At 44.0% G+C, this 19106-nt stretch overlaps 1 protein-coding gene across 2 annotated transcripts in view; it reads right to left on the reverse strand.

Annotated features, from left to right (window-relative positions):
- Positions 1 to 13183, reverse strand: part of SMAD9 (SMAD family member 9) — a 37039-nt gene extending 23856 nt beyond the window's left edge. For both annotated transcript variants that reach the window (XM_067291282.1, XM_067291275.1), the window contains exon 1: positions 13104 to 13183. The gene's annotated coding sequence lies outside the window, so the exon portion shown is untranslated. The remainder of the gene's footprint in view (positions 1 to 13103) is intronic.
- Positions 13184 to 19106: the final 5923 nt, after the last annotated feature.

A 19106-nucleotide genomic window follows, 5' to 3' on the forward strand; every position in this document is an offset into this window, starting at 1 on the left:
ACAACACAGATGGCACTTAAACTAGGAGATGGGGACAGCTTCTCAAATGGGTACCTCCAAAGAAGCAGCTCCATGACTGCTCTACTCCATCCTTGTGGGAGGAGGTGGGCCCTGCTCACCTCCCACCAGCAAAGGCCTGGCCATAGTCCCCAACACTACTTACATGCAGTCACTGAGAAGACACTGGGAGATAGCACCCTGTGTTGGGAACAGCAGGGCTTCAGAAACCATATTATTCTGACGTTCCCTTAAATGCACAGCTCTTTTAAAAGTCCAGGGGACACTTGGGGACACTGATTGCGCACACAGGTACAACATATTGAGACAGCTGGGCAAGGACAATGCCAAAGGCTGGTTGTTTGGCTTAATCTGGTGCCCTCACAAGTCTGGAGCACGCTGCAGGATGAGCCCACATGGCCAGGGCATCAGAGAGCCTCCTAAGCAACATGGTATGTCTGCTGGGAACCAGTGATTCACTAGAGCTGATTTCCTCCTAGCCTTTCTGTTTTGTTCACATACCCAGTCCCAAGCCCCTCTGTGTTACCCCATAAGATGCCCTGCACTTTGAGAAATGTAGACATATATGAACTTATTGAGCTTTCTCCCTTCTTCCATGACAGCAGCAATTGTGAGAGCAGGGGCTCAAATTCCCCAAATCCTTCCACAGTGCAAGGGAAAAGGAAGCACTTAGTCCCACATAAGACGAGAAAGCACAAAAGCAACTCTTTGGCCTGTCACAAGTCCCAGCAGCAGCTGGTGTTCACCCAAGAGATTCACATTCCAAGCAGCAGGGGATGGGAGATAGCATGAAAATAGGAACATGGTGACTACAAAACTGGAAGGAAGAACAGGCACCCATTGCTTAATGCATCCACTACAGAGCATTAAGCTCTAGGTTATGCAATTTCTACATCGCTAATCTGTGTATATGGCAATTGTCTACAAGTGTCAGGAGAGGCTCATGACAGAGTGAGGCAGAAATCACCTCATTTGGTTTGTTTAACAGTCAGTAGTCAGTTCCTATGGAAGGACCAAATTTGCCCTGGCAAGCAAAAAGAAGCTCTAAATTCAAGACTTTTATTCTGTTTATTTATAAAATTACAATGACCTGGAGTATTTAATTGGATAGTTACTAACACTTTTTAGTCAAAACTGAAGTTTATTCCAAACATTTAGAAAGTACATGTGGGAACGAAATAAATTAGTTCAGAATGATTTGTCACAGGGAAAAACCATCAAGCTGCTTGTAAAACATAATGCAGAGAAAATTTAGGCAGACAGTCTCCAGCCTTTATGAGAGCAGGGTCAACCTACAAAGCCCAGAGCCAGCTCCTTCCAGGTAGCCTTTACAGTGGAGCTGTATATTCCTCAGCCAGTATCAAAACATCAGAAAACTCTGTCAGCTTCCAAATGCGTCTGCACCGCCGTCATTACGTGGCTGCACTAAACCCCATCCCCACGCGAGAAAGCAGAACAATGCTGGGATCACTGTGGGTCAGTGCTGAAAGCAGGAACAGGAAGCAGAGAGAGCCTGGGATGAAAGCCCACAGTACCAGTAGTGGTGTAAAAATCTCTGCTCCAGGCTGACAGGGAAAATGTCTCACACTTCTTATCTGAGGGGGTCTCCCGGGCGTTAGTGTGTGTAAACAACTGCTCCGATAAGTTAATGTAACATTACAACCATCAGATATGAAAACATACATGTTCACATAAAAGTATTGTCCTGAGATTTTCTTTTCCATTTTGACCAAGGTTTTAAATAAACACATTAATCTCGTTCAGTCAAATTAAATAACTCAACAGTGACATCAGCATGAGTCTGAGCACTATTGTTGCTAGTGGGAGAGTTGCCAAGGGTATGTGTATAAAAGCAAAAGCAGTGCTTTGCAGACCATGTGATGTAGTCTCAGATAAGTATATTGCGCAATTTCCTATCGCGCGCCCTCTAGTTCAGATTCTAAAATCTTTTTTTTCCCCAAAATCCAAGTGACACACAAAATATAAATGGTATTAAATATAGTAAACAGATTTCAAATAATATTATTATCAGGACATCCTACTTTAATATTATTAAATTACATAATACTGCACACTATCCAGCAGACTAAGCCATGTGTTGCTAGGCTTAGATACTCCATTATGAAATACCTAGGCAGCCACTCTGCTCCAGGGCTGTAGAGATAGAGATGTTAATTTACAATTTAATTTAAATGATCTTTTAGGACAGCAGTTGCTTAAAAAGTATGCCTTTTGTATCAGGCAACTTGCCTACTGCACTGGAAAGTTCCAACTCTGAAATGTTTTAAAACCACATTTGACATATCGGCAGTGCTGATGATCCATCATGTTTCTTGATGCTAATCGCTTGAGAATGGAGGGTGGGAAGGGAAGCATTGCATTTTTTTCCATACCCCAACAAATGTATCAAGCCCAGGGCCATACCATTATGAAAGTTCTGGTCTGGCCACCTCTATCTCTCTCAGTGACAGAATGATGTACTATCACGGGTATGAGTCATGCATCATTCAGGTTACATCCTTAACACACTTTCCTTCTCTGGGACTACATGGAATAGCCACCCTGTTTTGGAGATTGAAAGAGTTAATAGCACAGAAGCAGGCCACTCCATGCCAGTTGGCCTCCAGGCCAAGAACAGCCCCAGCCACATTTAATTTATTAGTATAAAAGCAGCTTTGGGTGGGATTTACTTGGCCAAACAAATATGGCCACATTGTTAATACTCGTATCTGATGTAGTCACCCTGAACACCCTAAACACGTACTTCAGAAAAACATGCATGTAGGAAAAACATGCATGTAGAAAAAACATGCATGTACAGGACATGGAACATTCCACCCCAAAGTGAACACCTAAAAAAAATGTGTTCCTCTAGGAACTCTACTGCAGTAACTTTTGCTGTGCTATTAAAGAGCCTGACACAGCAAGAACAGAGAAAAGCAGATGAAAGACAATCATGGTGAGCCGGGTACTCACTTACAGTCAGTAAGAGGAGTTCCAGAGTTCATGGAAATTAAACATACTGCATAATGCAGCAGCGTACTGACACCTCCACTATGGAAAGACTTCTGGAAACGTAGATTTGGGATAATGAAAAAGAATCCACTGGGATGGGAAAGACTCTCATCCTCCCTCAGCAGAATGTCTGTGCAGGCCAATGAGCTACTGAAGTTCCCTTCTAATTCAGTTTTGAGGGGCTTAGTAGCGGAATTGTATCAATCCTAGTTAAATTTCACATTAAGCTTTATGTTAAAGTCAAAAAGGGAAAATGCATTTATGTTAGTGAAAACAGGCTTAAAAAACAGCTGTATAAAAAGCACAAGGCCCAGCCTCCCTGCAGAGTGTGCCTGTGCATATGCATGTGCATGCATGTGTGTGCAGGCACCTTGTCCCAAAATAAAACTCCAAGGCTCTGCCCCCACTCTCAGAGCCCACCTCAGCTAACTGAGCTGTGAGAGGCACGGCTATCAGTCTAGCAAATGGCTGACATCATCAGTCTTGGTGTCACTGCAACAGCTAAGTAAGGCCACAGAGGGAGATTTCTCAGAGGGTCGTCTAGACATAAGCTGTGCAGTTCTTGGAGATTGCACATGGCTGGAAAATGGAACAGTGAGACAGCTATAGCTAGAAGCCTGCAGCTCAGCAGCTAAATCATAACAGAATTGGGAGAAGGTGATTCCAGTCAAACAATGTAAAACGGCCAGCTGTGAACATGCATCTATTTATTTTTACCTAGCACTGATTTAGTTACTTCTAGTTACTATGAAAAAGAAAAGCATGTGGGTTTTCTCAGAGCTAGTATTGTTGCAATCAAGTCTTGTGGTTTCAAATGTGTCCAACAGACAGCAGTCAATGTAAACCTGGGAGTGCAGGTCAGCAAAAAACTTTCTGGGTCACCATGTCACTGCTGTTTGCTGTGTGGATCTTCTGCACCTTAGCATGAGAAAGAGATTTTTTTAAAAAAAGGGAATGCTTACACATATTCAGGCCTCAAATGAGTGAGAAACTTCACCAACCTTGTCCTGGGCCTGCTCCCACACCCTGAGTCTGAAGCATAAATCCTGGTACTAGCTTAGACTTTTGCAAGCACCACAGATCGGAGCTGGGCAGACAAGGCTTTCACACGTGTTTATTCCTGAAGAGTGGCATGGAAATGCGTACCTGAGCTGAATATGCACAGTTACTGCTGCTCTAGTGACCCTCTTATGGCTCAGGACCAGTGGTGATATGTTACCCTTGACACATGTGAATCACCTTGAAAAGGCTCCTGTTCCACTCATGGCACCCAGGACATAGTTTGGGATCCCCTGGACTTCCTGTTGTGATTGGGACTAGCAAGACAAGGGTGTTGTTATGAACCTATCTGAAACCTCTGCCTTTTGCACCCAACAAAATACAGTGAATGAATTATTCATCACAGTGTTACCAAGTTCTTCCACAACCACAGAACCTGACACCCAGGATTTTAATTAAATGGGATGTAAAGAAGGCTTTTTTTTAATTAAGAAACTAAATTTCTTCCTGGTTTGACCCTGAACTGCTCCAATTGAAAACAGCTGCAATGATATGAGGTAAAGCATTTGAGACTCAAACTTATCCGTGTTTCACACAGCCCTGGCAATATCTCATTGTTTATTCTTATAAGCTTAAATGAATAATGCAAACTCCTGAAACTCATTTTCTTGTTATTTCAAGTTTGTTCTGAAAGCCTTTCTAGGCTGAACTTTACGTGAAGCCATCAATATCAAAGAACAAATCCCTCAGCACTTCATGCTTCTTTGGCCACTCTTCTAGACTGTGGAGTCTTCACTGAATTCACTGCCTCCAGGATAAAATGAGGACAAAGTTTGATGCCAGTGTCTAAATATGTATGACTTCCTAATAACTTCTCTGAGCTTGTGGAATCACTCAAATATTACCTCATCTACTCAGCATCGTCCAGCTTCTCTTGAAAGGAATAACATTCTCATTTGGTCTAAAGAAGGACTGATCCAGGTATATAAGCTGCACACCTTAACACGTCCACACAAATTTCCATAGGCTATAAACTTACAGCCTTGTGCAAGAGGTGTAAATTCAGACACAAAACATAATTAGGCACCCAGCTCACATTTGGTACATCCATGCTGCCTAATTGGGAAGGGATGCACAAATTCCCGTGGTGGGACTGATCTGAGCTAGCACATCTACACGACAGCATGGCAGCATGAAGACTTAATCATTCCAGTCCCCAAATCAGCAGCACTGTGTTAACGTGCCTTAAACTGGGGAGAAGGGAGGGGAATGGACATGGGAACAACATTCAAATGTGTGAAAGGCTGCTACAAGTAGGAAAGGAACAATCTGTCTTTCATGTCCACATCCATGGACAGGACAAGAAATAATGGGCTTAAACTACAGCAAGGGGCAGCAGGCAAAATATATTAATAGCAGAGCGCTAAGCATTAGGATAGGTTACCTGGGAGGCTATAGAGGCTCCACTGTTGGAGGTCAGAGAGAACAGATTACACATATCCATTAGGAATAGCTATGCTGCCTCGGGGAAGGAGAATGGACCAGAAGACTCCTTGAGATCCCGTCCAGCCCTAGGACCCTCTGCTATGGCCAAGCAAAAGAGCCCCTTTCTTCAGGTGCAGCACTGCACTAACATGGCTATGCTGGTTTCAGCCCTAGGGCTTGCTCAGGCAGTGCTACTTGCATCACACTGTTCAGCATAAACATGCTTACAGAGAACAGAGGACTGCAACATCTCCCTGATTCGTCCCTTTGAAAATCTCCCACAATATTTGAAGGCATCACATGCCACACAAAATACCACAGCCAAAACCTGTACAAAAATATGAAATTGGGCCAATTTATCACTGTGATCTCTCTTTGACTGCACTTTCTTCCTCAGTATTAATTTTTAAAGGAAACCAGTGACTGTGATGTTTATATGGAGTGAACCACACGGTGTTTCCTGGCTGGGCCACACTGATGTTTTGGAGATGCAAACCCACAGGGATACATCCCCTTCTCAGCCCTGTACCCCACTCCCCACAGGCACGAGGAAGAATGATTCACCCAGTCCCTGTGTTAGCCCTCACCGTGGCTGGTTTGCTCAGACCAGCAGCTCTGACGAAGCAGCTAGCTCTCAAGTGCCTTCACCCAAGAGAGACAGAGACTAAGGAGCAAACATGCCACAGAGGAACTCTGAGGAGGTATTTGTAGAAGGAAGGGACAGTGGGATATGACAGGGAGGTGCATCAACCTGCCCTGGGGAGCCCAAATGCCTTCTTATGGCTTTGGTTATCCCCATTTTATAGACAGTCAGAGTCCTGCATTCCTCACATACCCACCATTCCCAGAGAAAGTTTAGCAAAGCCCATCGGTGTTTCTAAAAATGGAACAGTTGGAAATACGCAAAAAATAGAGTTCCTGCTTTTAAAATAAACGCTGACTCGTCTCTCATACAAAGCATGTAGCCAAGTGCCTCCAGAATAAACACTTCACAAAGGAAGAAGAGGACTAGAAAAGAATTCCAGCTTCATTGCTAGCCTGAAGTTTATATCCACACTAATCGGATCCTGTAATCCTTGTTATCAATCACTGGCATTCTTGGAGCAATTCCCAAATACCCATTTTAGGAAAAGGATTTGCTTAGACATAGATGTGCAGAATGTTGTGAATAAGAATACATCTAAAGAACAATTACTTCACCTAGGATGTGGCATGCAAGCCTGATGGGGAGGCAATCCTGAAAGTTTGGTGTATTAAGTTGTTAGAAAGGAATGCACTTTCTGAGCTGTGGTGGTACTTGCACAGTGCTAGCAAAGGAAACAGGTAAAGCAAATGTTCTCTTCTGGTTGTATGATAAGACATCCTATCTGCCTAACAGCAGATCTGAGGCCCAGTTCTGTGAAGTTCAGTCAGGCGCCTAATATCTTCAGTTCCTGCTGGAATACACAGAAATGAAGGGAGGCTGGCTCCTTTTGGGGAGATCTGCAAGGTCTCATCCTGGCAATGAGGCTTTGGTGACTGGTACTCCCAAAGCTGGGACTGTATCTCATGCTTCTGAGATCTGTTGACTGGTTGTGCCAGGTGTCTAATGTCACAAAGCCAGAGATAAGCTGCAACACTGGGAGTTAGCTGGGGAGTCTGTTGCCTATCAACCCCTCATCTCCACAGGAGCACTCCTATAAGACCCACTCCTAGCTATGGCCTAGCACAGAGGTCCCATGCCTAACACCCAGTCCCAGAGAGAGCGAGTCATCCAGGAGCTCTGCCTGAAAGGTTACTCATTGCAGTGTTAACATAGCAGGCACCTTTTGCAGAAGACATGATTTGGCATCACTGAATGCAACACACTGCTTGGCTTACAAAATATAGATGGAGCTTGTCAATAAAATACTCCAAAGAAAGAACTTCCAGAAGTGTTTCCAGCTGGACTGACTGGGCCTAGAGAGGAAGCAGCTATACTGCTGTCCTCCTTCCCTTCCTCCCAGGTGAGAAAGCCTAGGCAAGTACATATAGGGGGTAAATTTCACGCACAAAGGCTTTCCATATATATCATGTTAGCAGTTTTCCATGGAATCACATTAGCATTTCATTGTGTTCAAACCATATTGCATTCAAATCTGTTTTTCCTAAAAGGTTTTCATTGTGCATCACTGTGGGAAATTGCTAATGCAATAAGATTGACATATAGGCTCTCCTGCAGGAACATCCGCAGTAATCTGTGCTAATTGAGCCCCCGGTGGCTTGTGAAACCCTGCAGGGGGGAGGAAGGGTGGAGTATCCACAGGGCTTACCTCTTGGAGAACTGCAAGAAAGAGAGTGTGGAGGACAGATGAGCACCAAGATTACTGGGGTTTGCCTACGTGAAGATGGGATTTGTCGGCATGGATTGCCTTGGTCAATACCCCCAAGCAATAGCATTGGGGCATTTTCCATGAAGAACATCTGGATATGCTCAGACTCTCTATGGAAGTTATTTCACAAGAACAGGACTAAGAACAACAGAAGCAAGAACTTGTCTATCTAGTTCCCTCCTGTGGGGGGAAAGGAGGTGATGGCTGGCTATTCCCAGGGACTTAAACTGAAACTGTAGGTGCTCAGCTTCTCTACAAACCAGAACATTTCTGCTTATGAGATCAAACAGGCTTCATGTCTAGATTTGAGCCTGTGAGTATAAAATGAGGGCTGGATTCACTTTAGCATGTAAGATGGCATGCTGTGGTAACATATAGCTTCAGAAAACCCAAGATGCAAAGCAAGAGTCAAAAATAGGGCCCCAAGTCTTTAAAAGAAATGGGAAGAGAGAATCCTTCTTCCCATCTCTCCAAGTCTGTTTCTCTCCTTTCTCTCCCCTCCTTCCCCTCAGCTCTGCCTCATCCAGCCTTTGGGTGCCACACAGGTTCCCACCAAGAAATGTAGGTCCCAGCATAAGTCTTGTAGGAAAAGCAGCAGGGCAAGCAGGGGAGCCACAGGCTGCTGCCTCACACAGGAATGAACTTCTGCTTCTCTACTCTAGATGTCCCTGTAGAGGCCCCATGCTCTGCGTGAAGTAATTCAAGATCTCTTGATGAAAGAGAGAGAAATTAGCTACCTCATATGTGCTGCAGGGTAAGAAACTGCATGTTGGCAGCTGGGCCACAGTAATTTGATGGAGACAAGTAGGTTTGGGTAGGCCAGGCCAACAAGAAGCCATAAGGGAGGTCTTGAAAAATCAAGTGAACTGCTTGTGTCTTTGGTCAGTCTGAGCCTACAGGGCAGCATGTGGGATCAGGAGAATGTTGTTTCTGTTCCTGTTACAGGCCTCTGGGTAAAAGATTTTCCCTCAGGTGCCTCAATTTCTCCATCCGTCATACAGGTATCCTGACAATGTTTCCTTTGTAAAGCACTCTGAACTCTGTGGATGAGGAATGCTATGTAGGAATGCATTAAAAAAAGGAATTTTCATTAAAGAAACACATGTTAAAAATGCAAAAAATGATTAGGCTTTGTTGAAATGTATTGACTTCAGTAGCACAATTATTTGCATTATAAAGTGTTCTTAATTACATGGAACTTTGCTATTAGCAAACACCACTTTATGGAAAGGGTACCACCACCAATAGCTCTCTGCCTTGTTTTGTTTACTGCACAGCTGCATGATCAAGTACAATATAAGACAGAACAAACACAAAATAACAATTACCAAGAAATGCCCAATCTTGCTCCTATTGTAGCCAGGTAATGAGGGTGAAAGGAAGCCTGAAGCAGAACAAACTGTAATGACCCGTGGGTCTGTTTTTTTTTTTTCCCTTCCTCATTTATGTCTTCCAGTGGACCGCAAGTTTGAGGCCAACAGTTCTGGAGAACTCTGGAAATGAGGAAAATTTTCAAAACTTAAAACAAAGACCAGGAGTAGTACAGAGATTCCAGAATGGGAGACTGCATGGAGACATTTCAGAAAGAAAAGCAAAAGATACAGGATTTTGGCAGGGGTCGTGCTGACTGGGAACAGAACGTAGGTGGGAGAAAAGAGCTTGTTGGGAAACGGGAGGTTGCAGTATCAAGCTGGAACATTGCCACAGTGGGGACTAATGCTTTGGCAGCTGCAAACAAAAGGAAGGAGGAATGTAAGAAGTAACATGAAGGAAAAGTGTCAAGAGACATTTGGAAGTATCAAGACCTCTGAGGAAACAGAACAGTCAAAGATGATGCTAAGTTTGGCAGACATAAGGATGGTAGTGTTACTGACAATGAAAGAGAGAGTGGGAAGGAAACAAGTTCTGGAGAGAAGGATATAAGGCATTTCTCCTTCCAGCGAGAAACACACTAGATCTTAAAGCTGTCTTTCCAAAAATGGGAGATCAATTACCGGATTTTTTTTTTCTTTTTTGTTTTTATGTAGCTGGAACAGTGTAAACTAGAAAATTGACTCCAGTCAGTGTCCACCTCCCCAGTGTCCTTGCTGTGCCCTTGTCCAGGGGAGCTGTACCTCAAAGAAAACTGCTCAACCCTATTTTTGTCTAAGATATTGCAATAGTTCTTGCAGAAACCTGCAAGTGGTCCTGTGGAACAACCTCATCTAAAAATCACAGATATCTGCCACAAAACTCTGGCAGATACTGTTTCACCTGTTTTGATTTGAATGCATATATGTACTCATCAGGATCTCAGTCTGGGTTCTGATCCTGCAGTGTATTAGATCCACTCATTTGCAAAAGCACAACAAGGTTTTCAGCTAATATAGTAAACACACAGGGCCCTAGACTCTTCAGTTCACCTTCTCATCTGCAAAATTCCCACACTATTATCATCCAAACATTATAAAAAATATAAGATGGGAAATAATTTGGGATATTTTTGAAAAATTAATTTTATTATACAGTATTTAGTCTAATGTTTCCTTACAACAAATGTTCTCAAAGACAGTAATAGAAAAGCAATGATTCTCTCAAATTGTCATTGTTATTATTATCTTTTGCTGTTAATGTACAATAACATTAATGATTCTTTATACCCGCCTGCAGCAGGAAACCAGGCAGTCTACCATAACAACCTTTTGTATGTATGTTTTTGCTATGCTGTTTTTAGTTAAAATATTTATGATTTTTTTTTCATTTCTTCTCCATCCCTGTAATTATTATTTGTAATGGGTATACGGCACAGCAAATGGAATCTATAGGCACTTTCATTACACTGTTTGCAATGGACAAATTACACAGAGCATATATATATTTTTCCCCTTTTGGTTCTCCTTATTCTGTTAAGTTTCTTTGAAACAGAGTGCCTAGTACAGCTGATGCTGGAATTGCTGTTAGTGAGTATCAGCACCAGCGATAAACTCGAGCTAGTGTTTTGGTTAGAGGTCACTTGTAATTAGTAGTCATTGTCCTTTGAATTTAACAATGGAAAAATAAATCTTTATCAAGGGAGATTAGCCTGGCCATCAAAATTACAGCACTTTAGCATTCAGGAGGGAGGATTACATGACACACTATCTCTCTCACTGATAACAGCAGATAGCTAGGGATTCAAATGTGAGATGCAGAAAGACTGTAAAAGAATAAAAGGAGAGAAAGGAGAACTAACTGTCTTGATATTATGTGATATGTTATACTGACACTTCTACACTCTCATTGCAGTGGGTTAGGCCTTGTCTTTACCCAGTGAAGACAACACAGGGTACTACTAGCGAGTCCTGTTGGAGCAGCTTCCAAACCTGCTCTCTGATTCCTCTAAACATGTCTCCGCCTTCTACATGTATTTGGCACATATGTATGTGCCTCTTAGCTTTGGATAAGTGTGTCAATAAAATATTAATAATTAACTTCTTCACAAAGTTGTGAAGATGACAGCTCAAGTAAATCTTTGCGTGCATCCTTATCAGTTGCTGTATGTAAATAAAAGCATCCATCTCCAGCTCCTGCCATTTTACGAACTCTGCTTATCATAATGATACATGATACACTTCATCTGTATTTCAGCCATTTTTGTCAAATTATTATCATTTTAAATGACGATAACAAAGTTAAGATGAAAACACAACTCCATCACAGAGCCAGATCAGAATGGGAAACTACTGTAGAACTCAGTAAATATAATACAATGTATATTTCTTGATACAAATCACTTAGAAATATTTGTGGGCATGTTTATTTTAGCTACTATGGCAAATGAACTCAATATTTAAAATAAAAAGAATACACCCCCAGACTCTTCTTAAAAATCTAACAGGAAACAAACATGAATCAGCCAGGCACTGGTACTTATCAAATCTGAAAGAAGGGAGTTGTCTGGCTGGATTAGAAGGGATGAGGTTTGTTTGAGTGATGACATTTGTCCTACCATTGCTGAGGGGAAGAATTTTACAGCACTTTCTTGAGCTTATGCTCCTGAAGATGAGACGGTTATTCCTACCGCATAAAAGCATGCATATATAAAAACGAACATTTTTACATCTGAGATACAAAGTACAGAAACTTGTATTGTCTGCAGTGTCCTTGCTGAACAGCCACAAACTTGAATACATTCCAAAGACTTGCACATCATTTCCTACTTCTATGAGACTAAGGGAGAACTAATTCACTGACAAGTTGACCATTCTGAGCTGAAATTCTTTTAATTGGTCTATTAAATGTAAATAATTAACAGTGTGTGCATGTGTGTCATTTATTTTTACTCCCAGTAATGCCTCTTTGAAAGCAGACCTGGCTAGTATCAAATAAATTTACCTATAAAATCAAAGCAGAAAAAACAGAAAGTTACCATACAATATCTCAATTGTTACAAATTAACCAAACTTTGCATTCCCTCCACTTAGAGCTGCCTGCGCATGGAGATAAAATTATACTAATTCATAATTTGCCATATCTAGGGCTATTGTTTTTGGAAATGTTGGTTACTTACTAGTAACTAATGTTTTAACTTTGTAGCCAAAAAAAGAAAAGGTCGAGGTTTGTAACTGGAATACAAAACAAAATCTGAGAAATTCTGCTCTGTTTTATTTGGGAGCGTGTCCAGGAGCAGGATTTCTTGAACAGAAAATAACCTCTGAAAGGAAAAGTATTTCCAAACGTGTCATGTGGTTTTTTTCTACTTACACGAGAAGGAAAGAAATCATAACAGTGGGAAGACTTGTCAGCGTTTAACCATCCATAAAACGTTTTTTTTCCCCTCGCGCTCCTCCTTTCGCTCGCAGCCCTGGCGTCAGTTTGTCTCCTGTATCTGGTCCCCCTGCCCCAGCCCCCTCCCGCCCGCACGCAGCCGCCGCGGAGGAGCGCGCCGGGGCCGGGGCCGGGGCCGGCGGCCGCGGGGACCCCGCGCGCCCCGGCCGCCGCCGCCGAGCAGCCGCGGCGGCACCGCGGCCCGCGGCGGAGCGCTGCGCGCAGCCCGGCTGCGCGGGGATGAGCGCCCGGGTGCTGCCGGCCCCCCGCGCCGCCCGCCCCAGGTGCGCGGCCGCGCCGCGCCGCGCCGCCCCGACGGGACGGGACGGGACGGAACGGGACGGGACGGGACGGGGCTGGCGGGCGGCGGCGGCCCCGCGCCCGGGGAAGCCGGGGAACCGCGGCCGAGGGTGCGGGCAGCCCCGCGCAGGACGGGAGCGCGGCTCTTACCTGCCAGGGCGCTGGCGGGGCTCTGCGCTCCGCCGCGCAGCAGCGGGAGCGGCAGCGGCAGCGGGGCTGCAGCTGCGCGGCGGCGGCGGCGGCGGCGGCGGGGCCAGGGCAGCAGCGGCAGCAGCGGCAGCAGCAGCCCCGGCCGGCGTCAGTCAGGCGGGAGCCGGCGAGCCTGTATTAGTGCGCCGGGCTGGACCGCGGCCAGGGAGCGCTGCTGCCGCTGGCCCGCCCCTGCGCTCCCCCCGCGCACCACACACGCTCATGCACACACTCACGCGCACACACACACACGCGTGCACACATACACACACACACACACACACACAGTTCACCCCATCTCGCTCAGGCCCTCTCTGCCACACACCCGCGCTCACGCACACAAGTTCACCCCGCCACACAGGCACAGTCACAGCCCGCCACACACGCAGAGTTCACCCCATTGCACGCACACGCACAGAGTTCACCCCATTGCACGCGCACACACACACACACACACAAAGTTCACCCCATTGCCCAAACACACGGAGCTCACCCCATTGCACACACATACACAGAGTCCACCTCATCCCTCTCACACATGCACGAGTCCACCCTCCTCACACGCCCCCTCCCCCACGAGTCCATCCTGTCATACAGACGCAGTCACAGCCCCCCCCACACACACACATACACAGAGTTCACCCCTCTCTCTCTCTCCCTCTCTCTCTCTCTCTCTCACACACACACACACACACACCCCGCCTCAGCCCTCCCTCCTGCGGTGGGGGCAGCCGTCTCCCAGCCCCACAGCCCGTGGAGGGCAAAGGCCGGCATGGGGCCCCGTGGGGCACGGGGACGAGCTCGTGCTGCAGGGACAGACCAGGAAGGCGCCCCCTCACGTGGCCGGGCAGCCAGGTCGTGCCGTCGCCCCTCGCCGCCGTCCCTCGCCGCCGTGCGCAGGAGGCCACCCGCGTGCTCGCCGCCTTGCGGCTCAGGCCCTGCAGCATGCGCTGGTTGTGGCCCGCGGCAGGACATGGCGATTCGGCCTGGGGTTGCAAACCTACAGAAATCCTCTTCCTCTGCTATTTCCGCTAGTATTTGGGGTCATGGGAGCCAGCTGTTAGGGTCCCTGCGGCTGAGGAGTCAGTGTGCTGAATTCACTGTCCTGAAAATCTCCCCGGTAATTTTGTGAGCTGAGAACTCTTAGGCCCTTCATTTAGCTTTTATCCGTGATGCAAAAAAAATTTTCATAAACAGTATTAGTAATATTTGCATACGAGTTTGGAATGGCTCCATCAGTTCATGGTCGGAGAACAGCGAACTATAGCCATAATTTGTAAGCAGATATATTTTCTCCTCTAGATATTACCTATTAAATCTATGAGCAACCATTTGTAACAATATATAGCGTATTATGTTAGCTGTAATAAGGAGAGGCTGAAGGAGGAGTATCAGTGAAGTCCAGTGGCTACAGACATTCATACCAGAAGACATTAGAAATAAAAAGCACTCATGAATACAGGGCTGTAGGCAGTGGTAATAATAGGTACTGCCTAAACCTGACTGTGTTTGTATTGAAGAGTTCCAGTTAAATTGCACTGAGCCTTTTGAAGTCAATCAATAAATATGATTAAAGATATCATCCTGCTGACATTTTCGTCACAATTTTTTTACATTGTAAAACATGACTAAAAAGCTAATGTAGTTTGTGTAGACATCAGAAAGCCACAATGGAATTATAGCTCCACAATGCAAATTTATCAAGGCATGTGTGTGTAAGGGTTGCGGGGTAAAAGGAGGATATAATAAAAATCCCTGAATACCTCTGTTTCCCACTTTGGCCCCAAATGTCCTAAAATATCAGCTGCCTCCTCACTGTCTCCCTTCTCCTACAGAAGGCTTTTGACAGGTGAGTGGCAGAAGAGACGCTATTATTTATAAATCACTGTAAACATTTATAAAGTGCCAATCACACATCCTACCTCAGTGTGACTTGAGATTTTATTTCCATAATGCTGTTTATTTTTAACTTATGCACTTAAAACAACACATTGTAGCAAGAATCTGAAAAGAATAATATCCATCACATGACACACATCACAGTTCCATGATAGCGGAGTTGCTTATTTAGATCTTAAAACCATCAATAAAGTTCTCAGTTTGATCCACCCTGTTAAATCCTGTGCCTTGTAAGTGAGGATGCCCTCCGTCAGCCTGCACACCATATAGCCTTCTTTTCCAAATGCCATCTTCAGCTTTCCTCCCCTTTTCACCCTACCCTGATATCCTTAAATCAAGATAAGGTGCATTATCTCACTTTTGCCATCGACTAATACATGTGGATAATTATGGTGGCTCAGCTGATGTGTGGTGTACAATCACTGGCAGTGCAAGTTAAAATGCCAATTTTGCTACTGAAGTGGCAATCCCAACCAGTGGCGGATAGCAGCAGACAGCCTAGGTTTGTCAATCAATTGCTAAACCTTTACTTTGATAGTAACTTCAAGTTAAATTCACATAAAGTCACTTGTGAAACAACTGAATTGCATTCATATATGTGTGGTGGCAGTTTTAACTGCACCATTTTGAAAAAGTTTGGTTAAAAGAGAGTGAGTGGTATATAGACTACTGGAGTTTGGTATTTTACAGATTATACAGTAGGGAACAAGTTTTTTGCAGATGGCTGTATTTCAGACTATGTGGCTTGTGTATATAGCCATTTTATTACAATGAGCAAACATATGCTGGCATTACCTGTCATCTGCAGAAGCTATTGAACTGGGTATCTTCTCAAGAGCCGGGCTAATATATATCCCACCTCTTCCTTTCCGCTCTCTCCATATGCACTTTAAGTCCCTTCCCTGAGTCCGAATCTTCATTGACATGGCTTTCAGAGTCTGCGTTCTCCTTTTCAGGCTCCACTCTATTCTTCTTCTGCCGGTGTGACTCATCACCTATCACTCCTCTGCCCTGCCCGCGTTTTACTGATTCCGTTTTTCATATGCCTTTGGCTCTCCCACCTGTCTGGTTTCCCATTCTGCCCCGGTAAGTGAGAATGCCCCTCCCTTAGCCTGCACACGGTGTAACTTTCCTTCTTCAGTGATATGTAGAAAATAGTAAAGACTGGATGTAGTTGCAAAAGGGAAGAAGGGTTCTACTTTATTTTTGCACAGAAACACATAGAATAACATAAATTTACCACTTGGAATAGACTATAAGCTCCTAAGAGCTGTAAATATATCTACTTTGCATAGATGTGGCTACGGGACTCCAGTGAAGTATTGACACTGTCCACCACTGAACAAGAAATAATTCTGTAACAGCAGTGTTATATGGTGCACTATGGAGATAACCTCAAACTGCTCCAAGTGTGTTGGTGTAGGGCACTAGAAGAATTCTAGACACAGTATCATGGATTTACTGTGTGAATTACATTTTCCTCATGGACTTACTCTAAGCAAAAACAAAGTAGGCACTTGCTACTGCCAGCAGACTGTTTGGAACAGCAACGTAGCTGTGTTTCTGCTGCCCGCTTTGCCTGTGCCAGAGCCCTGGAAATCCGGGGCTGTTGTTGTAGCTGAGGGTGGTGTCAGATGCGCAGGGCAGCTATGCTGAGAAGGAGAAAAGGGGTCACTCTTCCGAGTAGCAGCAATCACCACCCCTCTCCCTCTGTGGGTGCATGAACAACGAGCCCTTCAAGGATTCCTGGCTCCACTCCTTTTGCTCTCCTTGCCAGCGTAGGATTGGACCAGCCCCAGCCCCTCACCCTGGGGTTTGGCTAAGTTTGATATTGCTTGTGCTGTCAAGTGGCTCAGAGCTAGCTCAGTTTATGCTGCTTCTTATTCACAAGTGGTTTGGGTATCTCAGTACCCAAACCCAAGGTCTGAGTAGTTTGGACACATCTGTATTAGGTTTAATGACAACCATTTGAACCATCAGGGATTCTTCTTTCACACATCCTTTCCAGCTCAGGCAGAATAAAACATTTGTTCCATACAAGCATGTTTCATGCTGCTCACATCAATTTGATCTGCATGTTTGTGGCTCAAGATGTTAGTTCTCAGAAGAAAAACAGGTGGAAAAAGCAGCTGCTATCTTATGCAACACGTTGGTGAATGCAGCATTGCAGAGATGATGATGGGCAGCTGGATTCTCTGTTCCCTTACAGCAAAGAAATTAGAATTACACTTGTCTCATTACTCTCTGCTTCAGACTCTAAAAGTGAAGTTATTAATTCAGAGAAGAGGAAGATAGAGGCAGGCAGACAGGTGTGGAGATGCACGACTAAGGAAGAGAAGGAAAAAAAGGAATCATCAGTGGAATGGATATGTAACAAGAAGCACCTGAGAAAACTATATAATAATAGTTCAGAAAAACCAGGAGACCTGAAAGAGTACACTGAGGTGAGAAGTCTGTGTGGCTTCATGTCCTGCTCCAAGAATGTGGATTCTGTCCCTCTGGGTCAGACAATGAACAAGATCCAAAATTTACCATTTAGCTTCATGGCACTTTTTATCCAGATTCAAAAGAGGTGTCAAGAAGTGAATTAGCACACTATGATATGGATGAATGAAGATAAACTTTCAGTTACTAACTGAAAAAGACTCAAGAAAACATTTGAGTTGGCTAGGTTACTGCAATTTTTAGAACTGGAAAGGCTGATTTTCTGCACAGCACTGTAATTGAGCTAAAGATTTTTGTTGCTGAGTTTATGTAAGTGTCTCCCGAAGCATCTGCACAAGAATGAAGTAATATTATTTGTGATTAAAGATTTTGGTGGCAAATTCTTCTCTGAGCTATGAGAACATAAATTCAAAGTAATTCCAGTGAAATTTGTCAACATCTTATTTTACTAAAACTCCACAGACTCCCTTGTGGGTTTTTTTTCCTTTTTTTTTGATCCACATACAAAGATCTGATTTTAATCCACCCAAGTTTTCAATGGACTGAGATCCAACTACCTGTCTTCTTACTGTTCCTGAATCTGTTCTCTGCTGTTGATGGTTGCAGAGAATAAGACCCTGAGATGCTTTGAACTCATCATCATCATCATCATCATCATCATCATCATCATCATCATCATCATCATTTTCATTGATGAGAACTCATCTCATTAATGTTGAGATGTGTTTTTATTCCAAAAGATGTGACCAGACCCAGAACTAGCTGAGATTAGTTGAAAGTATGAGATCTTCCTGCTGATAGAGTTTTTTGCTTCCTTCTGAAAAATATGAGACCGTGTGGAGGAGGAGGACAGAGGCAACCTACTTTTGCATTTGTTGTACTTTTTGACTAACAATGTTTATGACTTAGTAAACCTTAGAAATGCTTTGAACAAGGCAGTGGTAATACTATAGGATTCTGTTTCCATTCCTTTTAGCCAGCACTGGCTGAAATGTATAATAAAAAATCACTTTCCTGCTGTTTGCCTGACCTGGCTGAAATATTTATGTGTCTCAGTCTCAGCTGGCATTGGTTCAAGAACCATTGTAATTCCCTGCCTTCACTTCACCTTCTGAACTTCATGCCTAATGTTGGGAAGAATCAAATGAACTGTCAGCCATTTCATCTGATTCCACTCTATCCTAATGGCCTGAACTGTTTCCTTGTTGTTGAGGATTTGCTGGGATGAAAAGAAACAAAATGTAAAGATTCATAAACAGTAAGGTCAGAATGAACCACTGTCCTCTGACTTCACACATAACCAGAGGTCCTAGGATTTCCCTGAATTTTTGCTTCAAAGCCAATAGCTGTGGTTGAGCTAGAGCAAATCTTTTGGAAAAAACATAAAGATTTTGAAATCTTTAGTGACAGAAAATCCATTGCAAGCTGTGCTAAGTTGTTCCATGGTTAGGTTTATTCTTGCTGTAAAGAAAAATGACTGTGTTCTGAATTTTTCTAACTTCAGCTTCTAGCAATTTGATATTGTATCTTCATACAAGAGGCTAAAGGCTGTTATTACATGTCTGTTTCTTTACAGGCTGTGTTCAAGTTGCCTCTCAGCCTTTTCTTTCATCCACTTGA

This window comes from Apteryx mantelli, chromosome 1, assembly GCF_036417845.1.
Source record: "Apteryx mantelli isolate bAptMan1 chromosome 1, bAptMan1.hap1, whole genome shotgun sequence".
NCBI lineage: Eukaryota > Metazoa > Chordata > Aves > Apterygiformes > Apterygidae > Apteryx > Apteryx mantelli.